The sequence below is a fragment of the Bubalus bubalis genome, chromosome 8 (genome assembly GCF_019923935.1).
Source record: "Bubalus bubalis isolate 160015118507 breed Murrah chromosome 8, NDDB_SH_1, whole genome shotgun sequence".
Taxonomy (NCBI): Eukaryota; Metazoa; Chordata; class Mammalia; order Artiodactyla; family Bovidae; genus Bubalus; species Bubalus bubalis.
In genome coordinates, this window is record NC_059164.1 from 53,951,348 (window position 1) to 53,963,571 (window position 12,224).

General features: G+C 38.1%; 1 protein-coding gene across 10 annotated transcripts in view; it reads right to left on the reverse strand.

Annotated features, from left to right (window-relative positions):
• The window catches only part of FOXP2 (forkhead box P2), a 661,296-nt gene that overhangs the window by 531,776 nt on the left and 117,296 nt on the right, over window positions 1–12,224 (reverse strand). The gene's annotated exons all lie outside the window — the stretch shown is intronic.

Sequence of the window (12,224 nt, forward strand, 5' to 3'; positions counted from 1 at the left end):
AAATTGTCAGCAGGCGCCTCTGGCCAGAAGATGATGTAACACCCCTAAGACCTCTGTATACATTTGTATGAAGCACCTGACTTTAATAAAAGTCAGGACTGCTGTCCCCGCGTGACTTTTGTATAACATCTCAGTGTATAAAAACAGACTCTGGAAAATAAAGAATTGGGATCAGTTCCTCGAAAGACTGGTCTCCCCATGTCTCTCTCTCTCTCAAACTCTGGCTGAGTCTCCATCTGGAGCGCGGAACCTGCCATGCTTACTAATTTTGCCTGGGCTTCTAAGATCCTACCGGGGAGGCCTCAGTGTCTCCTCTCCTTCGGGAGAATGGAAGGACGCCTGCGGCTTACATATGTGGTGCAAACTTTTTGTCTTGAAGTTTTATTGGTCTCCCAAGCTACTCAGCCTCTTTTCTCCACTGAATTTTCCTACCGAGCTATCCTCATTGTATTACTCTTTATATCTCTAATTAATATTTAAATAAGTCACCGACGCCATCCCCGCTTCGAATACTCTGGATCAGCCGGGGCTGGACCCTGGCAAGAACAGAGTTACAGAACTGAATATGGTGATGATTACACAACTTTAAATATACTAAAATCACAGAACTCAATTACAATGACAAGGTTTTATCATATGAAAATTATACCTCATAAAACTGTTAAAATTAACATAACATTGTAAATCAATTATACTTCAACTTTTAAAAACTTAAAAATAACAACAAATGAGTATGTAAGGTTCTAAACTAAAGCCATAGATTATTTTTGCAATGACTAATCAATAAATTATTAGTTTGAGATGTTTTACTCGAATAGCAGACATATAGTAGAAATAAAGCTATTTTCAACTTCTTCATGTTTTCTAACATATGATATAGGTATACATATGTAATATGCCTTTCAAAGAACAACTAAGACTAGTGGGTTTTAATTATAACAAATAAACTAAACTATAAGAATACAAATACAAACCAGTGCACTAAGAGCTCTCTAAAAATAAGAGTCAAAGTTTTCAAAAAAATAAAAGCTGTCAACAATTAACAGGATGCTCCATGAGTCACCCTATTTCTTGTTTTTATTTAAAATAGTTAACTGACCAACTATTTAGTCTTGTTCAGATTCAATTCCTACATGGAATGGAATTGAATAATAAATTAGATGTAACCTCCAAGATTCCTTTCCTTTTTAGGATACTGTTATTATTTTTATTTCTGCCAATGAACTGACACATTAAAAAGGAAAGTAAGCTTGAGAAATATGGCCCTCAAACAAAATTACAGTGGCTGATGACCCAAATATATTATGCATTTGGAAGTGAAGTTTTCAAGGTTCTGGATGAATACATTGAGACTGCCCCTGGCAGCTACTGGAAATGCTTACTATAATTGTAACAGCATAAAGGGTCATCTTATAGCCAGTAATAAACTGTCTTTTGATCTGATAAGCTTTGGAGTATGTGCATGCGTGCTCAGCTGCGTTAGTCAAATCTGACTCTTTGTGATCCCATGGACTGTAGCCTTGTGAGGTTCCTCTGTCCATGATATTTTTCCTTCAAGAATACTGGAGTGAGTTACCATGCCCTCCATCCTCCAGAGGATCTTCCTGACCCAGGGGTTGAATGTGCATCTTATGTCTCCTGCACAGCAGGCATTCTTTACCACTGAGCCACTGGGGAAGCCCACAAGCCTTGGGGTATATATCTTCAAAAACATTATCAAATACATATATTTTTTTTAATTTAAGGAGGTAAGGTACTGATATAAAAAGATTATTCATTTCTTAACAAAAATAATATTTCAACAAGAGAAAAATGACTAGAATTATAGCAGTATCATGCTGTGCTATAAGTAATAGCTGTTATCAAAATAAATCTCCTCTTACCTTGAAAAACATCTGACCCGAGCTCAAGTAAAACTATGATTTCAGAAATTATCTCTGCAGTAACCTACATGCCCTGTAGTGGAGAGGTGATGGAGGTACAGAGGATATATTGGTATCAACTACAACAAACAAACAAAAAAGATATAATGTTATAGACAAAAACATGTGCTTACAATTTCAGTGAAATTTCTGAGACTATAGCTTTTTGAGAATTAAAACTTTGGAATTTTAATAAAGCAATACTTACTTAAATAAACCATTGAAACAAATACTCTTACCGTGGCATTTTTTGACATTTTGTTCAAAACCAGAGAATACTATACATGTGTGTGCATGTGTATATGTGCATGCACATATATTTCAGGTTCATAGTTTTCTAACTTCAAATTTTGTATTAATTAGGTGGTTTTACTCTTTCATTAGATTAGCCATTAAACATGACAGGAAAATGTAATGAAACTGGACAGCAAATTACAGCAATAGGCTGGTTCTTGGTTATCTGTGAGCTTACTATGTGTTTCCTGTGTGTCCAACTACCTTTAAAAAACAAATAAAACAAGATCACCTCAACAGACAAAGAAAAAGCATTTGATAAAAACACTCAGAAAACTAGGAATGGAAGAAACCTTCCTGGACCCAATAAAGAGCCCCAACAAAACAAAACACATCTAAAATCATATTTAGTGGTGAAAGATCAAATGCTCTCCCTCTAAGATCAGAAGGAAGAAAAGATTATCAGTTGTTATAATATCTATTTAACACTGTACTGGAGGAACTAGCTAGGACAATTCCATGAAAAAAACAAAAGGTATTAAGATTTTAGAAGAGAAATAATAAATGCATCTGATTTTGTGAACAAAAATCGTGTATATAGGTTATCTCAAAGAATCCACACAAAAAATCTGCTAGAACTAAAAAAAATGAATTCAGCAAAGTACCAGGACATGAGATGGATATACAAAAGTGAACTGTATACTAGCAATGAATGATGTGAAAATAAAACTGAGGAAAATCAATTTATAATGGCACTCAAAAGAATAAAATATTCCAAAATAAGCTACAAAATAAATGTAGAGTTTACACTAAATGAAAAGTACTAAATATCACTGAAAAAATCACAGAAGACTTGACTAAAAGGAAGGACTTCCAATGTTCACAGATGTGAAAACTAAACAGAAAGACAGCAATGCTGAAAAAATCAATGTATAGAATCAACACAATCCTTATCAAAGTCCCAGCTTCTTGTTTCTGAAGAAACTGACCAGTTGATCCTAAAATTCATATGGACATGCCAAAACAATATTGAAAAAGAATAAAGTTAGAAGACTCACACTTCCTAATTTCAAAACTTACTATAAATCTAGATAATCAAGACAATGCAGAACCAAGAGAAGGACAGACATACAGACTAATGGAATAAAACTGAGAGTACAGAAATCAACACATTTCTGCTTAACTGATTTCTGGCAAGGGAAGACACTTCAAAAGTAGAATTTTCTTTTTTTTAAGATTTATTTATTTTTATTTATTTTTGACTGCACTGAGTCTTCATTGTTGTGGGCTTCCTCTAATTGTGGCAGGCGGAGGCTACTCTCTGTTGCAGTGCACAGGCTTCTAAGTGCAGCAGCTTCTCTTGTTGAGCATGGGGAAAGGATTACATCAAGGTTGTACATTGTCACCTTGCTTATTCAACTTATATGCAGAGTACATCATGAGAAACACTGGGCTGGATGAAGCACAAGCTGGAATCAAGATTGCTGGGAGAAATGTCAATAGCCTCAGATATGCAGATGACGCCACCCATATGGCAGAAAGCAAAGAAGAACTAAAGCACCTCTTGATGAAAGTGAAAGAGAAGAGTGAAAAAGGTGACTTAAAGCTCAACAATCAGAAAACTAAGATCATGGGCATCTGGTCCCTTCATGGTATCTGATAGGTATCCCTATCTGCCACTTCATGGCAAATAGATGGGGAAACAGTGGAAATAGTGACAGACTTTATTTGGGGGGCTCCAAAATCACTGCAGATGGTGACTGCAGCCATGAAATTAAGACACTTACTCCTTGGAAAAAAAGTTATGACCAACCTAGATAGCATATTCAAAAGCAGAGACATTACTTTGGCAACAAAGGTCCGTCTAGTCAAGGCTATGGTTTTTCCAGTGATCATGTATGGATGCGAGAGTTGGCCTGTGAAGAAAGCTGAGCACCAAAGAATTGATGCTTTTGAACTGTGGTGTTGGAGAAGACTCTTGCTGTTCGGTCACTTGGTGATGTCTGACTCTTCACGACCCCACGGATTGCAGCATACCAGGCTTCCACTATCTCTTGGAGTTGGCTCAAACTCATGTCCATTGGTGGCTTCCCTAGTAGCACAAACGATAGGAAGTCTGCCTGCAATGCAGGAGACCAGGGTTTGATTCCTGGGTCAGGAAGATCCTATAGAAGTGAATGACAACCCACTCCAGTATTCTTGCCTAGAGAATTCCATGGACAGACCATGGAGTCACAAAGAATAGGACATGACTGATCACTAAACAGCATACCCGGGTGGCTCACTGGGTAAAGAATCAGCCTGTAATGCAGGAGACACAGGCAACATAGGTTCGATCCCTGGGTTAGGAAGATCCCCTGAAATAAAATGGCAACCCATTCCAGTATACTTGCTTGGGAAATCCCATGAACAGAGGAGTCTGGTGTGCTATAGTTCAAGGAGTCACAAAGACTCACACATGACTGAGCACAAACACACCATGTCCATTGAGTCGGTGATGCCATCCAACCATCTCATACTCTGTCGCCCCCTTCTTCTCCTGCCCTCAATCTTTCCCATCATCACGGTCTTCTCCAAAGAGTCAGCTCTTTGTATCAGCTGGCCAAAATACTGGAGCTTCAGCTCCAGTATCAGTCCTCTCGATGAATATTCAGGGTTGATTTCCTTTAGGACTGACTGGTTGGATCTCCTTGGTGTTCAAGGGACTCTCAAGTATCTTCTCCAGCATCACAATTTGAAAGCATCAATTCTTTGGCACTCAGCCTTCTTTATGGTCCGATTCTCATATCCGTACATGACTTCTGGGAAGACCATAGCTTTGACCATATGGACCTTTGTTGGCAAAGTGATGTCTGCTTTTTAATACACTGTCTAGATTTTTAATACACTGTCATAGCTTTTCTTCCAAGGATCAAGTGTCTTTTAATTTAATGGCTACAGTCACCATCCACAGTGATTTTGGAACCCAAGAAAATAAGGTCTGTCACTGTTTCCATTTTTCCCACTCTATACTAATCAAAAGCAAAAATTCAATAGAGTACCATATTTTTATTAGCTCAGAACATTATTTCCTATGATTTGTTGTAACTTTGTTGAAGAATGTCAATAATGCGGGAAGACAATGAATGCTTGGGAACAGGGAGATTACAGGAAATCTCTGTACCTTGGCCCTCAAGTTTGCAGTGAACCTAAAACTGTTCTAAAACTCAAAGTCTTAACGTAAAAAAAATAAATTAAGGGATAATAAAAGGTGACAAATAGAATAAGAGGAACGTTTTTTTCTTTTTTTAATTTCAAACACAATGTTCAGGTGTGAGTATGAAACTGGCTCTTTTAAAAAATAATCTGCATGGCTGTAATAGACCTAAAACAGGTAAAGGATTGCTGAATCCATGTCTTATAACCCTTTAGGATGCATATGTTAGCATAAGTATTGCACAGAGAAGTAGCTAAATAAATATTTCTTAAAGGAAAATAGAGAAAAGTGGCGAAAGGGGGATGAAAGGAAAGAAGGGGGAAAGAGGAAGGAGAAGAGAAAGAGGAAGACATAAAACAGAGAGAGAGATAAGGGAGAAAGCAGTTTCCGGGGAAGATGTTCCAGTTCCTAAAAAGCTTGATTGTGATCAAATACTTTGAAATATTTTGACTCAAAACTGACAAGGCACTAGAACACTTATTTATTTATTTATTACTGCTTTAGTGTACTAATAAGTATGGTTTCAGATTTATAACAACTTAATTGCCCTATTTCCATGCTCTCAGTACTAATGGAGTTTTCAGCCAACGCTCAACCAGAGAATTTTCATGCTGAATACAGTAGCCGGGTCATTTTTTATTCCAATGAAATTTAATATGGTTGTAACCTTTTCAGTGACTCTATATTTTTTATACTATATTATCAGGTCTATGGTTCCAGAAATGTCTTAATGAAAATAACTCCCTACGTTGTACAGATTATACAGGAAACAACTATAATATTTTATGAACAAGGTAAGACATAAATAACAAAAATACATTAGTATCATTATCAATTCAAAGTTGCTATGCTTCTTTTCAAATTTCTTTACTTGGATTATCTATTAATTATGATTATGAAGGACATCTCTTAGAAAAATGGTCAGTATTTTGGCAAAAATATATCTATCTTAAGGAGGAAGATCCAATCATTATATCAATGTAGAGCAAAAAAGGTAATTTTTTTATAAAACAAACTGAAGGAAAAATTCAAGATGCATAACCTTTAAATTATGTAATTTAAATGAAGTCAGAAAAAATGTGGGGCTGAAATATAAAACATAATAACATTGTTTCACAGTTACTTGACACATGACATCAGTTGTGAAATTCCTACTTTGTACTAGCAAATACAAATATGTCTATCAATATTGGTATTAACTAAATTGTTCCACATTTTGGATTTTACAGAATTCTGAGATCTATAAATGTAGCTTTTGCAAAAAAAAATAGATAACAGTTTAATAAATAATGTATTTGTTTAAAGTGTTTCCTATCCTCCTAATTCACCATATGGGAATTCTCAGACATCTCAGTACAATGTCTTCTCCAATCACACTCAATACAGTGGACATCATAGTGTGTTCAGAGTAACTTTGGATAAATTGCTTAAGAGGTCAGACATTACCTGTGTCAGGATCAAAACTCAGAGACATACAGAGATGGTTTTAAGAAAATCTTAAAAGGGTTACAAGTTGATTAGAGTTCTTTAAGCAGCATTCTACCAGAAATCTCTCTCTCAATTACCTATTTGCTAGTTCACACTTATGCTAGTTATCAATCAATTTATCATTAACAAATTTCACTTGAAGGTATCATTCCCAAAGCTATTTGGTGATGCCTACTTGCTATAACCAACCTAGACATCATATTAAAAAGTAGAGACATTACTTTGCCGACAAAGGTCTGTCTAGTCAAAGCTATGGCTTGTCCAGTAGTCATATATGGACATGAGAGTTGGACTATAAAGAAAGCTGGGCACCGAAGAATTGATGCTTTTGAACTGTGGTGTTGGAGAAGACTCTTCAGAGTTCCTTGGACTGCAAGGAGATCAAACCAGTCAATCCTAAAGGAAATAAGCTCTGAATATTCATTGGAAGGATTGATGCTGAAGCTGAAACTCCAATATTTGGCCACCTGATGCAAAGAACTGAGTCATTGGAAAAGACCCTGATGCTGGGAAAGATTGAAGGTAGGGGGAGAAGGGGATGACAGAGGATGAGATAGTTGGATGGCATCACTGACTCAATGGACATGAGTCTGAGCAAGTTCCAGGAGTTGGTGATGGACAGGGAGACCTGGTGTGCTGCAGTCCATGGGGTCTAAAAGAGTCAGACACGAACTGAGCTGAATTGAACTTTCAAGTCAAGGCTTCCCTGATGGTTCAGCAGGTAAAGAATTGACCTGCAAAGCAGCGGTAACAGGAGACTTGAGTTTGATTCCTGGGTCCAGAAGATACCCTGGAGGAGGGCATGGCAATCCACTCCAGCATTCTTGCCTGAAAAATCCTATGGACAGAGGGGCCTGGCAGGGTACAGTCCATGGGGTTGCAAAGAGTTGGACACAACTGAAGCGACTGAAAACGCATGCATGCACTTTCAAGTCAATGGAACTAAGATTAATTGAAGGCTGACTCTGTGTTTATGGGACTAACTAGATGATAAAATTTTCAGTCTAATATAAGGAAAGACATTATAATTTTAGCCTATTAGTTACAAGGCAGAATATGTTTTAAATGACATATATTCTAGTTGCCTTAAACTTAAAAAAAGTTTTACAAGAGTAGATTATAATGTGTCAAATTTATCCTTCACCCCATTTAGGCAACAGCTGTGTTGAATGTACAATCTGTTTTAACAATTCTTATAATCTTCTGTGGTATTTTGAGTTGGTATATTTCTAAGTATCTTTTACATCCACACTTGTACAACTTCCTTAAAACTTAAGAACCAGTTTTTATGGTCATTCTATTAATTTTCCTCTTGCTTTTCTCAACCACTGTGCCAAAAATCCTTATTGGATCTCAATTCAGACATTCAACACAGTAGTTACCCTTCCTTAGTTTATGTATTTTCCTTATTGTGATAACCACACCAAGTAAAGCCAAGCAAAGAGCTCTATGATTCATTACTCTGTGAATCAATGTGCTCTATACACACTTCTGTTATTTGCTCCATTTCTAAAGTGTTCACATAGTTAAGAGGGAATTGAATCTTTTCTTATTAATAGTATAGGTAATACATATGGGATTGATCAGCATTTATCTATCTATTCATTCATTTACATATATATTTATTTTATATTATTTTCATATCATTTCAAAATTAGAAGGATTACAAATTTTAAATGTAGCTGTGCTACATTTTAAATGTAGTTGTGTCTGACTCTTTGCCACTCCATAGACTATAGCCCACCAGGCTTCTCTGTCCATGGGGATTCTCCAAGCAAGAATACTGGAGTGGGTTGCCATGCCTGCCTCCAGGGGATCTTCCTAACCCAGGTATTGAACCCAGGTCACCCTCATTGCAGGTGGCTTCTTTACTGTCTGAGCCACCAGGAAAGCCCATAATTAGAAGGATTACATATTTTAAATGTAGAATTGACTCTGAATATTAAAGGATGCCGTGACGGTTAATTTTGTGTTAACTTTGCTAGGCTGTGTGTGTGTGTGTGTGTGCACGCGCACACACACATGTGTTAGTCGCTCAATGGTGTCCAACTGTTTAAGACCCCATGTGATGTAGCCCGCCAGGCCCCTCCATCCATGGAGTTCTCCAGGCAAGAATATGGGAATGGGTAGCCATTCCCTTCTCAGGAGTATCTGCCCAATCCAAGGAGACTTGGATTAAACCCAAGTCTCCTGCATTGCAGACAGATTCTTTACCATCTAAGCCACCAGGGAAGCCATTGCTATGGCATGGTACTCAGATATTTGGTCACATACCAGTCTAGATGCCACTATGGAGGAAGTTTTTAGATGAGATTAACATTTGAGGAAAGCAGATTACTCTTCATGATGTGGTAAGCCTTATCCACTTTACTGAAAGCCTTAAGAGAAAAGAGAGCTCCCCCAAGGAAGAGAGAAATCTATATCCAAACTGCCTTTGACTCAAGCAACAATATCAACTCCAGCCTCAAAGACTGCCCTGCAAATTTCAGACTTGCCAGACCCTAATTTCTTAAAATCAGTCTCTCTGTCTCTCTATATATACATACAAACACACACATCCTATTGGTTCTGTTTCTCTGGAGAACTCTACTAAGTGGCCTTCAGCATTATTCCCAAGCCAATGTTGGGGTGCTCTAGAGGGATGCACTAGAGGGGGCTTTTGTATCAGAAAGATACTTAACATAGTTAGGTAACTATGTTCCCACAGTCTGGATGATTTCTATGATCATTTTCAATGCTTCATGACTGCTAGTGACCTGTTCTTTCTAATCAGTACAATCTTTGAATGTCACACAGCTTATTGTTCAGATGAGTCTATAGCTGAAACATCCTGGAATAGGAAATGGCAACCCACTCTAGTATTCTTGCCTGGAAAATTCCATGGACAGAGGAGCCTGGCAGGCTACATTCCACGGGGTTACAAACAGTTGGACATGGCTAAGCACCTACACATACATAGCTGAAACACAGACAACTGACAAAAAATACTGATCAAAAATTATAATGACCTTTATTACTGTTATGGGGCTTCTCTGATAACTCAGTTGGTAAAGAATCTGCCTGCAATGCAGGAGGCCCTAGTTTTATTTCTGGGTTGGGAAGATCTTTGGAAAAAGGATAGCTGACTCACTCCAGTATTCTTGGGCTTCCGTTGTGGTTCAGCTGGTAAAGAGTCCACTGCAATGCAGGAGACCTGGATTCGATCTCTGGGTTGGGAAGATCCCCTGGAGAAGGGTAGGGCTACCCACTCCAGTATTCTGGCCTGGAGAATTCCACAGACCATATAGTTTATGGGGTCGCAAAGAGTTAGACACAACTGAGTGACTTTCACTTTATTACACTTATACTGTGGGGTAACCTATACACCACTCTTTCACGTGTCTATTATACTTGAATTTCCCAACAATCCATGACACATACAGCTTATATTTTTATTATAATTTCAAACAAAGAAATCATGATAAAAAAAATACATACTTACTTAGGGAAAGAATTAGGACTACACTCTGCAAGTCTTTTTACTTTAGCATCCCCTCTTATTTAAGAAATTAATCCATGGAAATTGGACTGCTAAGGATTGAATTGTGTCCTCCCAAAATTTATGGGCTGAGGCCTTAATCCCCAATGTGATAATATTTGGATATGGGGACTTTGGAAGGTAATGAGGTTTATATGAGGCCATGAAAGTGAAGACCTCATGATGGGATCAGTGCCCCTTTAAGTGCTAAACTCTCTCTCTCTCATCCACCACATGAGGACACAGTGAGAAGACAAGTCAGGAAGAAAGTTCTACTAATTAGAACTCTGATATGCTAGCACCCTGATCTTGGACCTCCAACTTCCAGAACTGTGAGAAATAAATTTCTATTGTTTAAGCCACATAAACATGGGAATGCCAGACCACCTGACCTGCCTCTTGAGAAACCTATATGCAGGCCAGGAAGCAACAGTTAGAACTGGACATGGAACAACAGACTGGTTCCAAATAGGAAAAGGAGTACATCAAAGCTGTATATTGTCACCCTGCTTATTTAACTTCTATGCAGAGTACATCATGAGAAATGCTGGGCTGGAAGAAGCACAAGCTGGAATAAAGATTGCCAGGAAAAATATCAATAACCACAGATATGCAGATGACACCACCATTATGGCAGAAAGTGAAGAGGAACTAAAAAGTCTCTTGATGAAAGTGAAAGAGGAGAGTGAAAAAGTTGGCTTAAAGCTCAACATTCAGAAAACTAAGATCATGGCATCTAGTCCCATCACTTCATGGGAAATAGATGGGGAAACAGTGTCAGACTTTATTTTTGGGGGCTCCAAAATCACTGTTGATGGTGATTGCAGCCATGAAATTAAAAGACACTCCTTGGAAGGAAAGTTATGACCAACCTAGATAGCATTTTCAAAAGCAGAGACATTACTTTGCTGAGAAAGGTCCGTCTAGTCAAGGCTATGGTTTTTCCTGTGGTCATGTATGGATGTGAGAGTTGGACTGTGAAGAAAGCTGAGTGGCGAAGAATTGATGCTTTTGAACTGTGGTGTTGGAGAAGACTCTTGAGAGTCCCTTGAACTTCAAGGAGATCCAACCAGTCCATTCTAAAGGAGATCAGTCCTGGGTGTTCTTAGGAAGGAATGATGCTAAAGCTGAAACTCCAGTACTTTGGCCACCTCATGCAAAGAGCTGACTCATTGGAAAAGACTGATGCTGGGAGGGATTGGGGGCAGGAGGAGAAAGGGATGACAGAGGATGAGATGGCTGGATGGCATCGCCAACTCAATGGACGTGAGCTTGAGTGAACTCCGGGAGTTGGTGATGGACAGGGAGGCCTGGCCTGCTGCAATTCATGGTGTGGCAAAGAGTCGGACATGACTGAGCAACTGAACTGAACTGAAGTGAAGCCACGTAATCTACGGCAGCCAGTGCTAACTAATATACAGACTTACAAATTCTAGGTGCTACTGAATACTACAACCCATTCAAAGACTATATATTATGAAAATGTTTTTTAAAAAACAGATGAAATAATACTAATCAAAGAGAAAAATCATATAAACAAGCGGGAGTCAGACATGAGGCTACACCATAATCCCTTGCAAAGTTTTTGAAAGTATATATTGCCAACCCCACACCCACAGTGTGTTATTCAACAAGTCTGGGTTGTGGTCCCAAATTTTGCACTTCTAAAAATAGTTCCCAGGTGGCAGTGATACTGAATCATATTTTGTAAATGACTGGTATAGGCTGCTATAAGATGTAAATCACAACCTATTTAGAGCATTAGTGCTACATAAACACAAGTCCATGTGCCTGACTCGCAGTGAGCCCAAACAATACCAAAACATCAGAGTTTGGAAGAGAGAAAGGTTTACTGAGGGTCATGCAA